Genomic DNA, 19,380 nt, shown 5'->3' with positions numbered 1-19,380 from the left:
TCAAAGGCCCTGGAAACTCCTCCATTTTGCCTCTACCTTGCTCCAGCTTCTTTCCTGCCCAAAGCTCAGGACTTTATTAATGGGAGCATTCTAACTAATGGACTGAGGTCCTTCCAATGATTTAAAAGCAGCCAGACTTGACTAAGCCAGCAGTTTATTCCATCACTGCTACAAACCTGAACCAAGAACTTGGCCATTACTATATGTATTTGATTCCTTTAACCAATTTTAACTCTCATTTTTCTTTCTTTCCTTTTCTTTTTCTTTTTTTTTATGAATAGATCTTTAGATTTTAGATACTAAAGGATTGGCATCAGCATGACTTTTGGATAAGCTCTGAGTTATATATTGACCTGGGGGTGTGGCTGGTCCTTTGGGATCAGAATAATCTTTTATTTGATGAGACTGGTTGTAAAGAGCCACTCACCTCTGAATCTAGTGTTTTTGGTGTGACCTAAGAACTGGAATGCCTGAGGAAACTGCTGTTCTGACTTCGTGTTAGCCAGTGTAGTGAAACAGAAGTTTACTTTTGCTGCTGGTTTGATGTATCTTATGGGTTGTGTTTGCCCTGTTTCTCAGCAGTCTGTCCTGAGTCTGGTGTTCTCAGTTGTGGCCCACTGAGGCACAGTTACAATGTGCTATCCCAGAAACCCATCCTGCTTCCTGCCCAGATAGGGAATTTAACATCAACAAATAATACAGGGGCTGCTGTTCTGACTGCATCACTCATTTTCATATTTCATCCATTACAAACCACGTGTTTTAACGGCAATTCAGCTGCGGTGGGATTTCCCATCTGCAGCCTCAGCATCTGAAGAGGGGCCGGTGGGGGTTGTACTCTGAGCACAGGCATTAAAAAGGGGGAGTCAAGTAGGAGGCAGCTACCTGAGGACGCAGCGCTGCCTGCTTCTCCCACAGCATCCTCTAGCCAACCTGCCCCACCCAGCCAACCTGGGGAAGCCTCAGCAGGGGCCTAGGCCCAGTCACTTCCCAGTGGAGCAGCTAAGCAGCTGTTTCTGCACCATGAGAGCTGAGACTCCTCCAACAGTAGCCACCACCTCCCAATAATACCCCCAATTCCCTTCCCAGATCCTGCCCCATGTGTCCCATAAGCAATCCCCAGCAATTTGGTGCTGACTCCCAGCACACTGCTGACTTTGCTGCATGGGGCATAGAGATGCCATGGCAATCGGCACTTTGCACATGCCTAGGTTAGACAGAAGCAGAGCAACCAGCCCCTTTGGGAAGAACTGCTGTCTCCTACCAGCTTCCAGGAACCAAATGGAGCTAGGGTGGGACTGCTACTTCCCAGCCCTACCCCCTGCTCTGCGCACTATCCCCCAGCTGGCTCACTGGGTGTGAGCAGTAGGACAAACCTGCTGGGTGGTATGTGCCAGCTGCACCCTTTCCTGCAGCCAAACTTGGCACAGTATCCTGCTGTCCTGACCAGGGCCCCAGGCAGCTGCTCTCTCCCCAGTCCCTGCTCCTCTTCTGGGAATGGTAGCAGGAGACTCCAACTCAGATGCACTGTCCCCAGCAGGGAGCGCTCTGCTCTGTGAGCCGTGTCTTCCTAGGGCACCTAGTTCCCTGCCCCCAGGGCCCATCCCGGGCCCTGTGGCTCTGTTACTTCATCATCCTCAAGACAATCTCCTCCTGGAAGCACCTGAGTGCAGAGGGTGATGAGGGGGGACATGCAAGAGGGCCCTGCAGGGCCCAGAGGTCTTCAGTGTTGCCTGAGCCTGAACCAATCCAGCCTGCTCACCTGCAGAGCATGGCATGTGGAGTGGGCGGGGTGGGGCTCAGACCAGAGGATGTGGCTTGGAACAGGGGCTTGGCCTGGAGTGGGCTGAGTTGGGCATGGCTTCCATCAGGGCACCTCTTGAATCTTGGAGTTGCTTGTAGCCAGGATGCAGCTCAGAGCAGGAACCATGGTTTGGAACGTGGCGTGACTCGCAGCAGGACCCTGGTTTGGGGCAGGGCGCTGCTTGAAACTGGCATGGCATCCGGCACGAGTCATGGCTCTTGGCATGTCATCTCAGTGCTGATGTATTTGGCAGCAGGGGCTGGCTAGAAGCAGGTTTGTGGCTCAGGGCATGGGATGGCTTGGAGGGGGCCGGGGTTCAGAGCAGAGTCCATGCCTTGGAGTGACTGCTGTGTCTCAGACAGTGTCCAGTTCTGGGGGATCCATGCTAGGGGCTGGAGTTCTCTCTCTATCCCCATCCCCGTTTGGTTTCTCCGTTCTCCTGGCTGTTCTTCATCCCCAATTCAGCTGGCCACTGCCCTTTGGGGCTCTGGCCCCAATCCAAACAGGTTTCTGGCCCCAGTCCTGCTGGCCGCTGCCCTTTGGGGCCCTGGCCTCACTCCCACTCATGCCCAGGTTGAGGTGGAGGAGCTGAATCTGTTAGGGAGCAGTAGGGTGACCAGACAGCAAGTGTGAAAAATCAGGATGTGGGGGGAAGGGAGGTAATAGGAAATAGACTCTATTTCCTATATAAGAAATAGACCCCAAAATCAGGACTCTCCCTATAAAATTGGGACATCTGATCACCCTAGGGAGCAGGCAGGTGGCACCAGGACAGAGCGGCTGTGGGAGCATGTGGAGGGGAGGGGAAGCTTGGAACAATCCAATTTTGCAGGCGCTGCAGCCTCACAGGGACATGAATAATGGGAGGTTGATGCTAAACTGGAGCTGTAATTTTCATACCAGTGCAAACAGATCCAAATTGTGATAAAAGGTTTTCATCTGTGGAGGCTTGGAGAGGCCCCTGCACTCTGATTTATGGTGCCTCTTAATGTCGCATCTGACAGCACTTTGCAAACAAAATGTTCCAGCCATAAACTAGCAGGAGAGTGAGTTAGTGGGGTGAGGAGGGGGAAGGAGAGCAGCCCTTCTGATATAAGTTGGTCTGTTCTGCTGCCTTTTGCGGCCCCTGCCTGGGAGACGGGGGCTGGTGCTGGGGTGCAAGGGTGGGGCCAGGTGGAGGAGAGGAAGAGATGAGTTGCAAGCTGCTTCCCAGAGTGTTTGGCTCTACCTCCAAAGCCCCTTGCCTTGGGCAGAGGGTCGGGCATGGCCCAGACAGTGCTCACCTGGGCCAGAGAAACCCTCACGCTCCCTGTGATGCTTCTCCGGGGCCGATGGAGCCTGTCTGGCATAGTCCCTGGGGAGCCCCTGCTCTGTGGGGCTGGCCTGGCCCTGGGAGCTTTGCTGGCTCTGGGGCTGAGGCCTGGATGCCCAGGTCAGCACTGCTGGCTCCTCTGCACTGCTCCTGCTCCCGAGCTACAGCCAGGCAGTGCAACCCTCCCAAGCACAGTGGTACCTGAGATCCTCCTCTGCAGCCTGCCCCTGCTCCCTCTCCCTGCCACCTGCACCTGGCTCCATCCCCTGCCAGCTGCCCCCTCTCTGCAACCTGTTCCCATCCCCTGCCACCTGCGCCTGCCCCATCCCTGCTTCCCCTCCCTGAAACCTGCCTCTGCCCTCTCCCCCTGCTTGCACCCCTTGCTAGCTATCCCCTTTCTGCGACCTGCCCCTGACACCTGCTCCTACCCACAGCCCTCTGCTCCAGCCTCCTGCCCCCATCCTCTGCCACCTGCCCCCTCCCTGCCACGTCCCCCTGCTCCCCCTTCCCATGCTGGCCACTTGTCCATTGTGCAGGGACTGTGACCCTCCACTTCCCGTCTCCTGACCCTGGCAGTTCTGCTTCCTCCAGGCTCTCTTACCCCTCCCTACCTGGGGTCCTTATCCTCCTGCAGGTTCCCAATCTCCTGCCAAGTAGCTCCTTCCTCTTCAGAAGGCTTGAAGGGCTGACTGTGGCAGAGGGGGATGGTAGAGAGTACCCAAAGGTAGGCCTGCCCTGCCTCCCACCTCCTTCTCTGCTCTCCCCCAACCCCTCCCTGAGCCTGTTATTGTATGTGAAAATCTGATCTCCTGCTTTGCCCTCCCACAGTGCCCCAAAAGCTGGGTAGCCTGACAAGGGGGTTGGGGAGGGGGCATGTTTGAGAGCTGGCCACTGTCTTGCCTCAGGCCCCTCTTAGGGTAGCCAGATGTCTGGTTTTCGATCAGAACACCCTGTCTAAAAGGGACCCTAGTGACTCCGGTCAGCACCGCCGACAGGGCCGTTAAAAGTCTGGTTGGCGGTGCAGAGGGCTAAGGCAAGCTAGTCCCTCCCTGTCCTGGTACCATGCTGCACCCCGGAAGCAGCTAGCCGGTCTGGCTCCTAGGCAGGGGAGTGGGCCACGGGGCTCCACGCGCCGCCCCTGCCCTGAGCACCGGCTCCACACTCCCATTGGCCGGGAACTGAGGCCAATAGGAGCTGGGGAGCAGTTCCTGTGGGCAGGCGCAGCGTGCGGAGCCTTTTGCCCCCCCCCCGCACCTAGAAGACAGATCAGCTGTTGGCTGCTTCCATAGCACAGGGTGGAGCCAGGACAGGCGGGGACCCTGCCTTAGACCCGCTGCTCCGCTGACCAGAAGCCCCCTGAGGTAAACCCATGTCCCAATCCTGAACCTCAACCCACTGCCCCAGACCTGAGCCCCCCCAAACCTAGAGCCCCCTCCTGCACCCCAAACCCCTCATCCCTGGCTTCAACCCAGAACCTGTATCTCCAGCTGGAGCCCTCCATCCCTGAACCCAACACCAGCCCCGATACCCCTCCCAACCTCTGAACCCCTCAATCCCAGTCTGGAGCACCTTCCTATACCTCAAACCCCTCATCTCCAGCTCCACCGCAGAGCCCGCATGCCCAGCCCAGAGCCCTCACCCCCTCCCACACCCCAAACACCTGCCTCAACCCACAACCCCTTCCCACATTCTGAATCCCTTTGCCGCACTCCACAACCTGGAGCCCCCTCCTGCACCCCAAACCCCTCATTCCCAGTGTCATAAACAGATAGCTAAGGGTTAATGTCTCTTACACCTGGAAAGAAGTAACCTGAAACACCTGACCAGAGGACCAATCAGGAAACCAGACTTTTTCAAATCTGGATGGAGGGAAGTTTGTGTCTGAGTTCTTTGTCTTCTGCTTGTACGCTCTCTCGGCTATGAGAGGATTTCTATCTCCTGCCTTTCTAATCTTCTGTTTCCCAGTTGTAAATACAAAAGATCAGATAGTGATTTATATGGTTTTTTTGTATTTACATGTGTGTAGTTGCTGGAATGTGTTAAATTGTATTCTTTTTAAATAAGGCTGTTTATTCATATTTCTTTTAAGCAATTGACCCTGTATTTGTCACCTTGATACAGAGAGACCATTTTTATGTATTTTTTCTTTCTTTTTATATAAAGCTTTCTTTTTAAGACCTGTTGGAGTTTTTCTTTAGTGGGGAACTCCAGGGAATTGAGTCTGTACTCACCAGGGAATTGGTGGGAGGAAGAAGTCAGGGGGAAATCTGTGTGTGTTAGATTTACTAGCCGGACTTTGCATACCCTCTGGGTGAAGAGGAAAGTACTTCTGTTTCCAGGACTGGAAATAGAGAGGGTGGAATCCCTCTGTTTAGATTCACGGAGCTTGCTTCTGTGTATCTCTCCAGGAACACCTGGAGGGGGGAAGGGAAAAGGTTTATTTTCCTTTGTTGTGAGACTCAAGGGATTTGGGTCTTGGGGTCCCCAGGGAAGGTTTTTCAGGGGGACCAGAGTGCCCCAAAACACTCTAATTTTTTGGGTGGTGGCAGCAAGTACCAGGTCCAAGCTGGTAACTAAGCTTGGAGGTTTTCATGCTAACCCCCATATTTTGGACGCTAAGGTCCAAATCTGGGACTAGGTTATGACACCCAGGCCTACTCCAGAGCCCACTCTCCCAGCCAGAGCCCTCACCCTCTCCCACACCCCAACTCCTTGCCCCTGCATCCACAAATCTCACATGCTGCCAGGTCAGGGGTGCAGCTAGAGCAGCCCGCAGGGGCTGGACACAGAATGGAGAACAAGGCAAGTGGGCTCTTGCGCAGTGCAGGGTTGAGGCCCTTTCTCTTGCATTAGAGGGAAATCCACACAGGAAATGGGCAGCTCTGAAGGGTGCTCGGATAGGGAGGGCAATGGGAGAGTCTCACTTCTCATAGGGTCAGAGAATGCTTACCCAAGCCAGGTCTACACTACAGTCCTGTATTGGCATAACTATGTCACTCAGGGGTGAAAACCACCCCCCGAGTGACATAGTTATACCGACCTACCCCCACTCCCCCTACGTAGACAGCTCTATGTTGAAGGGAGAACTTCTTCCATTGACATGGCTACTGCCTCTCGGGGAGGTGGATTAACTATGCTGATGGGAGAAGCTCTCCTGTTGACATGGGAGCATCTTCATTTAAGCACTACAGTAGCGCAGCTGCATCAGTGCAGCTGTCCCAATGGAGCATTTTAAGTTTAGACCTGCCCCCACTTGGCTGCATACGCACAAAGTCCCTGGCTCTGAAGCAGAAGAAAAAAGGATTCAAAGAGCAGCCCAACACTGAACAGTTTCCGGGAAGCCTGTGACGATCCCCTCTGGTGTTATCTGGATCGATGATCTGCTAGGTCACCCCAATCCTTGACTCTGGGAGCCAGACTTACCCTGCTCTTCTGTGAGAACCTCCACTCCTGGGCTGTTCATGCACAACCTCTAGCAAGTAAGCTGCTCTTTGGATTGTGCAACTGAATGACACTAGCCAATATCTCCAGTCCCAGACACAACTCTAGGAACCTCTGTCTTGCAGTGTCCAGTTATGCCTGCTGGATGCTGCACGCTTATATGAGTTCGTCAATTTAACAAAGAAATGGATATGTACCAGGCTTGTTATCCCAAGGGGAGTCTCTGACGTGCTTCAAACCAAACACACTGCTTCAGGTAGAATAAACGAACAGATTTATTAACAACAAACAGATTTTAAGTGATTATAAGTCAAAGCACAAGTCGAATTTCGTCCAATGAAATAAAAGCAAAACTCATTCTAAGTGTTATTTTCAATGTCCTTACAAACTTAGATGCTTCTCACCACAGGCTGGCTGGCTGCTTTTCAGCCAGGCTCTCCCCTTTGAATAGCACTTCAGTCGCTTGGTGTGGTGTCTGTAGATGTAGGTGGAAGAGAGAGGAAGAGCATGGCAAATGTCTCTGCCTTTTATCATGCTCTTTCTTCCCTCTTGGCTTTGCCCCTCCCCTTCAGGGTCAAGTGAGCATTACCTCATCGCAGTCCCAAACTGATCAAAAGAAGCGGGGTGACTCACTGAAGAGTCCAACAGATCCTTTTAGACTCATAGACTTTAAGGTCAGAAGAGACCATTATGATCATCTAGTCTGACCTCCTTCACAACACAGGCCACAGAATCTCATCCATCCACTCCTGTATCAAACCCGTGTCTGAGCCACTGAAGTCCCCAAATCATGATTTAAAGACTTCAAGGTGCAGAGAATCTTCCAGCAAGTGACCTGTGACCCACGCTGCAGAGGAAGGCGAAAAACTTCCAAGGCCTCTGCCAATCTGCCCTGGAGGAAAATTCCTTCCAGACCTCAAATATGGTGATCAGCTAAACCCTGAGCATGTGTACAAGACTCACCAGCCAGACACTCAGGAAAGAATTCTCTGTAGTAACTCAGATCCCACGCCATCTAACATCCTATCACAAGCCATTGGGCATATTTACTGCTAATAGTCAAAGACCAATCTCATTATATCATCCCCTCCATAAGCTTATCAAGCTTAGTCTTGAAGCCAGATATGTCTTTTGCTCTCACTACTCCCCTTGGAAGGCTGTTCCAGAATTTCACTCCTCTGATGGTTAGAAACCTTCGTCTAATTTCAAGTCTAAACTTCCTGATGGCCAGTTTATATCCATTTGTTCCACATTGGTACTGAGCTTAAATAATTCCTCTCCCTCCCTGGTGTTTATTCCTTTGATATATTTGTAGAGAGCAATCATATCCCCCCTTAGCCTTCTTTTGGTTAGGCTAAGCAAGCCAAGCTCTTTGAGTCTCCTCTCACAAGACGGATTTTCCATTCCTCGGATCATGCTAATAGCCCTTCTCTGTACCTGTTCCAGTTTGAATTCATCCTTCTTAAACACGGGAGACCAGAACTGCACACAGTATTCCAGATGAGGTCTTACCAGTGCCTTCTATAAGGGTACTCACACCTCTTTATCTCTACTGGAAATACCTTGCCTGATGCATCCCAAGACTGCACTAGCTTTTTTAATGGCCATATCACATTGGCAGCTCATAGTCATCCTGTGATCAACTAATACTCTGAGGTCCTTCTCCTCCTCTGTTACTTCCAATGCATGCGTCCCCATCTTAATTCTTGTTATTAATCCCAAAATGCATGACCTTGCACTTTTCACTATTAAATTTCAACCTATTACTATTACTCCAATTTACGAGGTCATCCAGATCTTCCTGTATGATATCCTAGTCCTTCTCTGTGTTAGCAATACCTCCCAGCTTTGTGTCATCCGCAAACTTTATTAGCACATTCCCACCTTTTGTGCCAAGGTCAATAATGAAAATATTAAATAAGATTGGTCCCAAAACTAATCCCTGAGGAACTCCCCTAGTAACCTCCCTCCAGCCTGACAGTTCACCTTTCAGTATGACTCATTGGAGTCTCCCCTTTAACTAGTTCCTTATCCACCTTTCAATTTTCATATTGATCCCCATCTTTTCCAATTTAACTAATAATTCCCCATGTGGAACCGTATCAAATGCCTTACTGAAATTGAGGTAAGTTAGATCCACTGTGTTTCCTTTGTCTAAAAAATCTGTTACCTTCTCAAAGAAGGAGATCAAGCTGGTTTGGCATGATCTACCTTTTGTAAAACCATGTTGTGATTTGTCCCAATTACTGTTGACCTCAATGTCCTTAACTACTTTCTCCTTCAAACATTTTTCCAAGACCTTACATACTACAAATGTCAAACTGACAGGCCTGTAGTTGCCCGGATCCCCTTTTTTCAAGATAGGAACTATGTTAGCAATTCTCCAGTCGTACGGTGCAACCCCTGAGTTTATAGATTCATTAAAATTCTTCCTAATGGACTTGCAATTTCATGTGCCAGTTCCTTTTATATTCTTGGATGAAGATTATCTGGGCCTCCCAATTTAGTCCCATTAAACTGTTCGAGTTTGGCTTCTGCCTAGGATGTAGTAATATCTACCTCCATATCCTCATTCCCGTTTGTCATCCTACCATTATCCCTAAGCTCCTCATTAGCCTCATTAGAGACTGAGGCAAAGTATTTGTTTAGATATTGGGCCATGCCTAGATTATCCTTAACCTCCACTCCATCCTCAGTGTTTAGCAGTCCCACTTCTTCTCTCTTTGTTTTCCTCTTATTTATATGGCTATAGAACCTTTTACTACTGGTTTTAATTCCCTTTGCAAGGTCCAACTCTACATGGCTTTTGGCCTTTCTCACTTTATCCCTACATGTTCTGACCTCAATAATCCTTGCTAATCCCTCCCATCTTCCACTCCTCGTAGGCGTTCTGTTTTTTCTTAATCACCTCTCTGAGATGCTTGCTCGTCAGCTTGGTCTACAACTCCTGTCTATGAATTGTTTCCCCTTACTTGGGATGCAGGCTTCTGATAGTTTCTGCAACTTTGACTTGAAGTAATTCCAGGCCTCTTCCACCTTTAGATCCATAAATTCTTCAGTCCAATCCACTTCCCTAACTAATTTCCTTAATTTTTTTAATCAAAACCCCTAGTCACAGATCTATTTTTGTTTATGCTTCCCTTTAGTTTAAAGTGAATTAGCTCATTATCACTTGAACCAAGGTTGTCCGCTATAACCATTTCTTCTATGAGATCCTCACTACTCACCAAAACCAAATCTAAAATGGCACCTCTCTTGGTGGTTCTTCAACTACTTGGTGAAGGAATCCATCAGCTATCACATCTAGGAAAATCTGAGCCCTATTATTATTATTAGCACTTGTCTAATATCTGGGAAGTTAAAGTCTCCCATGACCATACAATTCTTATTAGTATTTACTTCATTAAAAACATTAAAAAGGTCTCTGTCCATATCCAAATCAGATCCTGGTGGTCTATAGCACATCCCAAACACTGTCTCAGGGGAAAGTCTAGTAGCTTTCTTCCCCAATGTGATTTTTTGCCCAGACAGACTCTGTCTTCACCATTCCATCCCTTCTTATTTCTTTATAGTCTACCTCATCATCGATATACAATGCTGCTCCACCACCTTTGCCTTTATTTCTGTCTCTCCTAAACAGCAGATACCCTTCAATACCTGTACTCCAGTCATGACTACTATTCTACCATGTTTCTGTTATCCCTATAATATCCGGTTTCACTTCCTGAACCAGTAACTCTAGTTCCTCCATTTTGTTATCTAGGCTCCTCATACAAACATCTTAATTCTTGCTGTTTGGCTTTGCTCACATTCTTTTACATGATTAGGCCCAGACATTCTACTACCAGTATCACCTATTAGAATGGTATTTACACTCCCTTTCCTCCATATGTCCATTCTCCTACCCACGGCTGTATCCTTTCTTTCTTTGTTTTCTTCTCTCTCAATGTTAAAATCCGGCGTGGAGATTACCTGGACATCTCCCAACCATCTCCTCCCAATTCCTAGTTTAAAGCTCTCTTAATCAGCTGTGCCAGCCTCCATCCTAGAAGTCTCTTTCCCTCCCTAGTCAGGTGAAGTCCATCCCGAGAGAACAGTCCTCTGTCCATGAATGCCTCCCAGTGACCATACATCCCAAAGCCCTCCTTAGAGCACCATTGGCTAAGCCATCTGTTGATCATCATAATCTTGTCACACCTTTGTTGCCCTTCTCTCGGAACAGGCAGAATCCCACTGAAGATCACCTGAGCCTCGATTTCCTTAAGCGTCTTCCCCAGTCTGGCATAGTCTCCCTTGATAGGTTCCAGCGAGAATCTAGCAGTATCATTCATTCCCACATGAAGGGCAATCAGCGGATTCTTTCCCGCTCCCATTAGGATCCTCTTCAGCCTGAGGTCCACATCCCGTATCTTAGCACCCGACAGACAGCACTCCCTTCTGTTCTCTGGATCAGCTCTGCTTACAGGCCTATCTATTCTTCATGATTGGAGACTCCTTACTGAGTAGATCTGCCTTTTCCTGGTGATGGTGTGATTCTCCGGTCTATCCTCTGTTCCCTCTGGCTGCAAGTTCTATCGATTCCTATTCACCCTTGCAATCCTCCACAATCCATCCCGTATCCTCCTGGGGCTCATGTTTGGTGTCATCTCCATTGACTCTTCCCCTCTTCCTATAGGACTAGCTGCTCTTCTCTTCTTCCGTGCCCTCTCACCTTCAGCAACCACCTGCTGTGCCCCGTCTTCATTTTCTAACTCCACAAACCTGTTCCTGAGCTCTATTTCTGCTTCACCATCCCCTTCTTTCCTCTGCCTGGTTCTGGTTCTCTTAGTCACATACTTCCACCGACCACTTTCCTCACCCAGCAGTCTCCCCTCAGAGTTCTTTGGTCCTGCTTCTATCTGCAGGTCTGAGCTTTTCCATTCAGACTCCTCCATGTCTTTGCTCCATCATCCGCTCGAACCCCCTTCTAAACTCAGCCAGAGTATCCACCTGCATCTCCAGTCCTCGGATCTTTTCTTTCATCAGCTCTATCAGGTGGCACTTCATGCAAACGAATCTCTTCTCAGGTACCCCTTCCAGGATCATGTACATGCCGCGGCTTCCACATCCAGTCATCTTCATTGTGTCTTCCACTGCTTGGGTCACTACCACTGCTGACTCCGTATCTGTCATAGCCTTCTCACCTAAATCCTGTAAATCTGGGAAACACAAACCAAATCAAAACACCACCACCCACAGCAAAACAAACCCCCAACAAGCACCAAAACACTGCTAGAACACTGCACACTCCCTTCACTAGCCTGTCTAATCCTCTGCCTGCCTCGCTTAGTCTTCCCCCAAACTCCCAATCAAACTCCCCTGTTTACAGCTCTGTTTGCTGGCTCCTGTGCCGCTACAGCTGTCTTTTTCCTGCCTAGGCCAGCGTCTTTGTTCCTGTGAGGCTGGGCTGGGTTTGTCCCATACATGCCCTAATGAGGTGTGAACTGCCCCTCTGCACTTGGACAGTTTTTTCCTGGGCTTATTTTAAGCCATGAAGACACATTTTCAGCCTCATAACTATATACATGAAATTATAATCAATAACATTGCTGTAATATTACTGTAACAACAATTACTATAATATCACTATAAGAAAAATGCTCAGTACATCATGAGCCTTCCGAAGACACCCAACATGACAAACTTTGCTTTGGATAACCACACAATCATTTTATAAAGATGAACATGGGGGTGCTGGGTGTTCTCCCGAGTTACAGAGCATCACACCCACCTCCAACCAGGCCTTTATAGGGGCTGCCTACAATTCCTTATGCCAAAATCTGCTCTTGGAGTGCACAGTCAGTGCTGCCCAGCTACTGAACTTCACAGGGATATTGCATCTACCTCTCTTGCTATGGATTTGCCCAATGCACAAGGGAGCAGGCAGCATTTCAGCAGTGGCAGAGCCTGCAGCCTGCAGCTCTGCCATTACAGCGCATACTTGCCCTGCGTTTGTATCTAGTACAAGTGTCTGTGTTGCTTTTAGTTCCCTGCACAAAACACAGCTCAGCATCCCTGTTAAACTTGCCCAGTCAGTTTCTTCCAGTCTGTCAAGGCCTGTGTCCTTTGGTACCGTTACAGGTTAGAGCTCCTATCTCATTTTGCCAGTAGGAAACTTAATGTGTGTGTTTATTCTGAGATAAGAGACAGAGCAGTCCCTGCATCAGTTCTTACCCACTTGAACTCCCCCATCATTTCCATTCACACTCACCTAGTGCAGCCCCCTGCCTCCCGCTCATTCTGCATTGGGCACAGGTCTGAGAAAAGGTCTGAAGGCACCAGCTAAGCAGAGCTCACTGCACTGGAGGGTTAATTCTAAACAATTGTTGGACACCGGGGAAGTTCCGGAGAGCAGGGGAAAGCCAGTGTTGTGCCAGTATTTAAAATGGGATAAAAGATGTCAGGGACACTGGACTGGACTGAACGGGCCTCGGGTCTGATCCAGTCTGGCAACTCCTATGTTCCTGTGGATCCAGGTAATCAGAAGCCAGTTAGCATGACATAGTTCCCAGGGAAAATAATGGAATAGCTGTTATGGGGCTCCAGCATTAAAGAACTAAAGGCTGGGAATCTACTGACTGCTAGTCCCCATGTTTCATGGTAAATAGTTTGAGGTAACATTGAAGTGTCTAAGGCCCAGATTTTAAGATATTTTGATGTTGCTTTGCTTAGTATTGCAATGCCTAAGGGCTAGATTCACAAAGGCACTTAGGCGCCCATGGCCTCTTTAGGTACCACTGACATTCTCAAACCACCATGCGGCTGCGGCCTGACCATGGAAGCACCCAAGTTTCTGCTGGTGGGCATGTGCAAAGCCGACTACATCCTGATGCCACCCAAAGCTAACGAGCTGCTCAGAGCACACCCACAGGATGGGCCACACACAAAAGGCCCCCAGGGATAAGCTTGCAGGCTGCCCCATAGCTAGGGCCCTACCAAATTCATGGTCCATTTTGGTCAATTTCACAGTCATAGGACTTTTTAAATCGTTAATTTCATGATTTCAGCTATTTAAATCTGAAATTTCATGGTGTTGTAATTGCAGAGGTCCTGACCCAAAAAGGAGTTGCGGGAGGGGAGGGTTGCAAAGTTATTGTAGAGGAGTGTAGTACTGCTACCCTTATTTCTGTGCTGCTACTGCTGGTGGTGCTGCCTTCAGAGCTGGGAAGCTGGAGAGTGATGGCTCCTGGCTAGGAGCCGAGCTTCGAAGGCAGAGCCACCACCAGCAGCAGTACAGAGCTAAGAATGGCATGGTATGGTTTTGCCACGCTTACTTTGGTGCTGCTGCCTGCAGAACGGGGCCCTCAGTCAGCAGCTGCCACTCTCTAGCAGCCCAGCTCTGAAAGCAGCAGCGGAGAGGTAAGGGTATAGTAGCATGGTAGAGTATTGCCCCCCTTACTTCTGCACTATTGCTGGCAGGGCGCTACCTAGAGATCTGGGCACCCAGCCAACAGTTGCTGCTCTGCATTGCCCAGCTCTGAAGGCAGCACTGAATTAAAGGTGGCAATACCATGACCCCTCTAAAATAACTGTCATGGTATAAACCCCCACTCTGAACCTTAGCATCCAAAAGATGGGGTACCAGCATGAATTCCTCTAAGCTCAATTACCAGCTTAGTACTTGTAGCGCTGCCACCAACCAGGAATTCCAGTGCCTGGTACACTCTGGTCCCCACAAACCCTTGCCCGGGGACCCCCAAGACCCAGACCCTCTGGATCTTAACACAAGGAAAGTAAACCCTTTCCCTCAGCATTGCCTCTCCAAGGCTTCCCCTCCCTGGGTTACCCTGGAAGATTACTGTGATTCAAACTCCTTGAATCTTAAAACAGGGAGGAAAATTCACCTTCCCCCCTCCTTCTCTCTCCCCCTCCCAGACTCTCCCTGAGAGAGAAAGTAATCCTAACACAGAGAGAAATTAACCTTTCTCTCCCCCTTCCTTCCTTTCTCCCCCCCAATTCCCTGGTGGATCCAGACCCCGTCCCCTGGGGTCTCACCAGAATAAAAAAAACAATCAGGTTCTTAAAAAAGAAAAGCTTTTAATTAAAGAAAGAAAAAACAGTAAAAATTATCTTTGTAAATTTAAGATGGAATATGTCACAGGGTCTTTCAGCTATAGACACTGGGAATACACTCCCAGCCTAAGTATACAAGTACAAGTAAAATCCTTTCAGCAAAATACAAATTTGAACTCCTTCCAGCCAAATACACATTTGAACTCCTTCCAGCCAAATACATATTTGCAAATAAAGAAAACAAACATAAGCCTAACTCGCCTTATCACCTAGTACTTACTATTTTGAATCTATAAGAAACTGTATCAGGGAGATTGGAGAGAAACCTGGTTGCACGTCTGGTCACTCTCAGAACCCAGAGCGAACAACAACCAAAAACTAACAGCACACACACAAACTTCCCTCCCTCAAGATTTGAAAGTATCCTGTCTCCTGATTGGTCCTCTGGTCAGGTGACAGCCAGGCTCACTGAACTTAACCCTTTACAGGCAAAAGAGACATGAAGTACTTCTGTTCTATTAACTCTTACTTATTTGTTTATGACAATAACCTTGCAACCCCTCTACAACTCCCATTTGGGTCAGGGCCCCCAGTTTGAGAAATGTTGGTCTACCCCATGAAATCTGTATAGTATAGAGTAAAAACACACAAAAGACCAGATTTCTCGGTGGGCAGTTCTGTGGTTGAGAAGGCTCATGTGAATGTGACTGTTGGATGCATAAACAGGGATATTGAGTGCAAGCAGAGGATGAGTTACCTCTGTATTTGAGACTGGTGACATTACTACTGGAATTCTCTACCAGGCCCACAGTTTGAGAAAGATGATAAAATTGATGGGTTCAGAAAAGAACTAACAGGGCTGAAAAGCCGGCCTCACCATGAGAAACTTAAACTCGGTCTCGTATATCAAAGAGGGCTAGGAGAGCTCAAGTCTCTAGGACCTATCCTGGGTGAAATATACAGCTAGGCCAGGAGTACAGGTGTCAAGGCTGATTCCCCACTCTGACACTTTGAGTGCAGAAGCTGGGGTCCCACATGGATTCTAAAAATTAATACTGACCATTCCAGGCTTATATTAAACCCCCAAGGTTACAGTTTTTCTCTGACTTTGGATTGATAGATGCTGCCACCACTCAAGTGCAAAACCCTTTTGAGAGCCCAGGAAGGCGCACTTGGGAATTCCTTCGTGTGGGGTACCCTCAAGACCTTTCACACACAACTCCTGGGAAGAGCTGGGAAAGAAAAAGAAAAAAGTAAATCAGCTGTTGCCACCAGCTAATTAAACAACATGTGCATAAACCAATTAAGACACAAAAATCCAATTCTGTTCTTAAAAAAGGTAAATTTTAATTAATAAAAAAAAAGAAAGAAAATATATTTGGGAACTCAGGCTATTGTTAGATTTAAAAAAAAACTACAAGGATTAAGCACCAAGAATAGTTTTCTTGAGGTCCAGCTTAAAGGTTACAAGCAAAACAGAAGCACTTGGGGTTAGCACAGAGGAGTCCACAAGCCATAAAGATCTAAAAGGAATAAACCTAATTGCGTCTTCCTAGACATTTCCTGAACTACTTACATATCTGGAGTTTTAAATGAGTAGTTTCCAGGTATGACACTGATGATTTTTCATACCTGGCCCAAACTTTTCACAGCATAACTCTGTCCTATTTGCCTCTCCCCAGGAGAACAGCCATAGACAGACAAAAGGGGAGTCTTGTTTTAATTTTAAAGTGTTTTAGCCTTCCTATTGTGTCTTTTGGCCAAGTGTCCACTCACTTCCTTTTACCTATGCATAGCAGCGAGACTTTTTAACCCTCTACAGGTAGAGCAATTAGAGAACAGCTACTGAGAGGAATTTTATAGCTACTGGCTGGCTGGGTGTCCAAAAAAGGGAGCTACCTCTCCACTTTATTTATCACAACAGGACTGGGCCCCTCAGGTATGAGCCTTTGTGTGGCTTATCAGTCACCGCCTATCTGTGGTGCATGTTGACCTGGGTTTCCAGAGTGCTGTGTCTGGACCCTCTCTAAGGAAGGTGTCTGTGCAGTGTGCTCAGCATAGTCCTGCAGTTTGTAGTGCTCCTGCTTCAAGCTATGGATTTTCTATAACTTGGAGCCTTTAATGTGTGTCTACAGTGGAGCAGGCAGGTGTAATGTCCAGCTCGAGAAGATGTACCCTCCTAGTTCTGATCAAACTAGCTTGCTAAAAATAAAAGGATAGCAGCAGGAGTAGCCCAAGCAGAGGGAGAGTCTAGCCACCCTGGGTATGATCCTGTCACAGACCTGCAATATGTACTTGAATGGCTAGCTTCTCCTGCCCACCTTTTGTGTAAGATTGCCTCTCTCCCTACCAGAAGTTCTGGGATGGAGGCAGGGAATAGGGATGGCTGGGGGAGGTTCTCCAACCTGTGCTATACCGGCAGTCAGACTGGATGATCACAACCTTCTGACCTTAACATGCTGGATGCTCTATGCCAGTGGTCTCCAACCTTTTTCGTCTAGCGGGCGCCAGACAAACAGCCACTCAGGACCATGGCCAGTGGGCAAGCATTCACCAAAAATCAGCAGCATCAATAGGCGTCACCGACAAAATGCTGCCCAACAAGCAGCGTCATCCAGAGGTGTCACCGCCAAAATGCCGCTGAAAATCAGTGGCATTTTGGCAGTGATGCCTCTGGATGACACTGCTTCTCAGTGGCATTTCAGTGGATGCTCATCCACCGAACAGTATGTGGGCGCACATAGATTCCCCGGCGGGCGCCATGGCACCTGTGGACATGGAGTTGGGGACCACTGCTCTATGCAATGCAGACAAACCCTCTGGTGATAAGAAGGAGCATTGCTGAGTGGCTGAGCTGGCATGGGGATGCCATAGGGTCAGTAACAGTTTAGTCTGGCTCCTGTTGTTGGTTCAGAACCCTAGGGCTGTCAGTAGACTACCCCCGAAGGCTGGCTGGCCCCATGAAGTTGCAGCCACTGGAAAGGTTTCACTTGGCCCAGTGGGAGCTGGGGTGTCTCGTGACTCCTGCAGGAGTCGCTGCTGGGGTAGGATGGCCTCTGGTCAGGGGTGCTGGAACAAGGGGTGCCATGGCCCCACCACTTTTTAACGGCCACAAGGGTGAGTGACAAGGTGAGAGGAGTTTTGGGGGGAAGAAGCAAGTCCTCAGGGGAAGGGGAGGTGCAAGGGCAGGGCCATGGTTTGGGTGCTGGCTCCCCCGCTCCCACTTTTAGGAAGCTTCCGCCACTCCTGCCTCAGGCAGTGACTCCCATTCCCAGGTCTTAAGAGCAGGGGCCATCTCTCACCCAGCCAGAGAGGCTGTTGCCAGGATCCTCTCTGAATTGGTCAAGGCTTCTGTATCTCATTCTAGTGCCCATGTACACAATCCCTTTTCTAATCCGGTCAGTTCACCTGTAGCCAATGTCATGCTGTGGAGCAGGCAGGAGCTGGGGTGCATATAGGCCACTGGAACTGCTGCTTCCTAGTCCCCTGCTAGAGCAAGCCACTCCAAAGGGGCAGGTGAGGCAGGTCCCAGTGGGTGGCGCCGCCTGTCACTCTTTGTGAAAGCGCATCCTCTGCGTAGGCTGCTGTGCACTGAGCACCTTCATAAGAACTGTTTTAAACTTGCTGTCCATTGATTCCCTTGGGGAGCCCTGGCTCTTGTGTTATGTGAAGGAGTAAATAACACTTTCTCTATGCCATTCATGATTTTATAGACCTCTATCATACTCCCCTATTTGTCTCTTTTCTAAGCTGAATAGTCCAGTCTTTTTAACCTCTCCTCATATGGAAACTGTTCCATCCCCCTAATTAGTTTTGTTGCTCCTCTCTGTACCTTTTCCAATTCTAATTTTTTTTTGAAATGGGGTGACCAAATCTGCATGCAGTATTCAAGGTGTGGGAGTACATGGATTTATATAGTGACATTATTATATTTTCTGTGTTATTATCTATCCTTTTCCTAATGGTTTCTTTTCTAATAGATTTTTTACTGCTAATATACACTGAAGTGATGTTTTCAGAGAAATGTCCACAGTGACTCCAAGATCTCGTTCTTGAGTTGTAACAGATAATTTAGATCCCATTATTTTGTATGTCTAGTTGGGATTATGTTTTCCAACGTGCATTACTTTGCATTTATCAACACCTGAATTTCATCTGCCATTTTGTCATCCAGTTTTATGAGATCTCTTTGCAACTCTTCGCAGTCTGCTTGGGACTTAACTATTTTAAATAGTGTTGTATCATCTGCAAATTTTGTGACCACATTGTTTACCCCTTTTTCCAGATAATTACTTTGGATAATCTAAGCACTACACCCAGATGTACAGATGCTCTTTGCTTAACCTGTGCATTATATAATTTTTTAACATTAGCTTTAATAAAAAAAAATTGTATTCCTTGTGCTATACTTTTATTGCTCAAGCATGGAATTTCTGTTAGAGATTCTATGGTACCGTTTGATTCATTTAAGATTTTTTTCCTTTATTTGACTTTATGCTATCTCTCCCATATAGTGCCACTCCCCCACCAGCATGGTCTACTGTCCTTCCTATATATTTTGTATCCCGGTATTATCAACGTTCCACCAAGCTTCTGTGATTCCTATTGTATCACTTAGCTTGCATCATCATTTAGTGCCAAGCATTTTAGTTCACCCATCTTAGTATTTAGACTTCTACCATTTGTATATAAGCGCTTATAAAATGTGGCGTTGTTTGCCTTCATGTGATGTAATTGAATGGGACTCTGTTTCCTTTGACTGTTTCTCTTC

Source organism: Gopherus flavomarginatus, chromosome 7, assembly GCF_025201925.1.
Source record: "Gopherus flavomarginatus isolate rGopFla2 chromosome 7, rGopFla2.mat.asm, whole genome shotgun sequence".
Classification (NCBI taxonomy): Eukaryota; Metazoa; Chordata; order Testudines; family Testudinidae; genus Gopherus; species Gopherus flavomarginatus.
The sequence above is the reverse complement of the archived record's forward strand: the minus strand, read 5'-3'. Positions refer to the sequence as shown.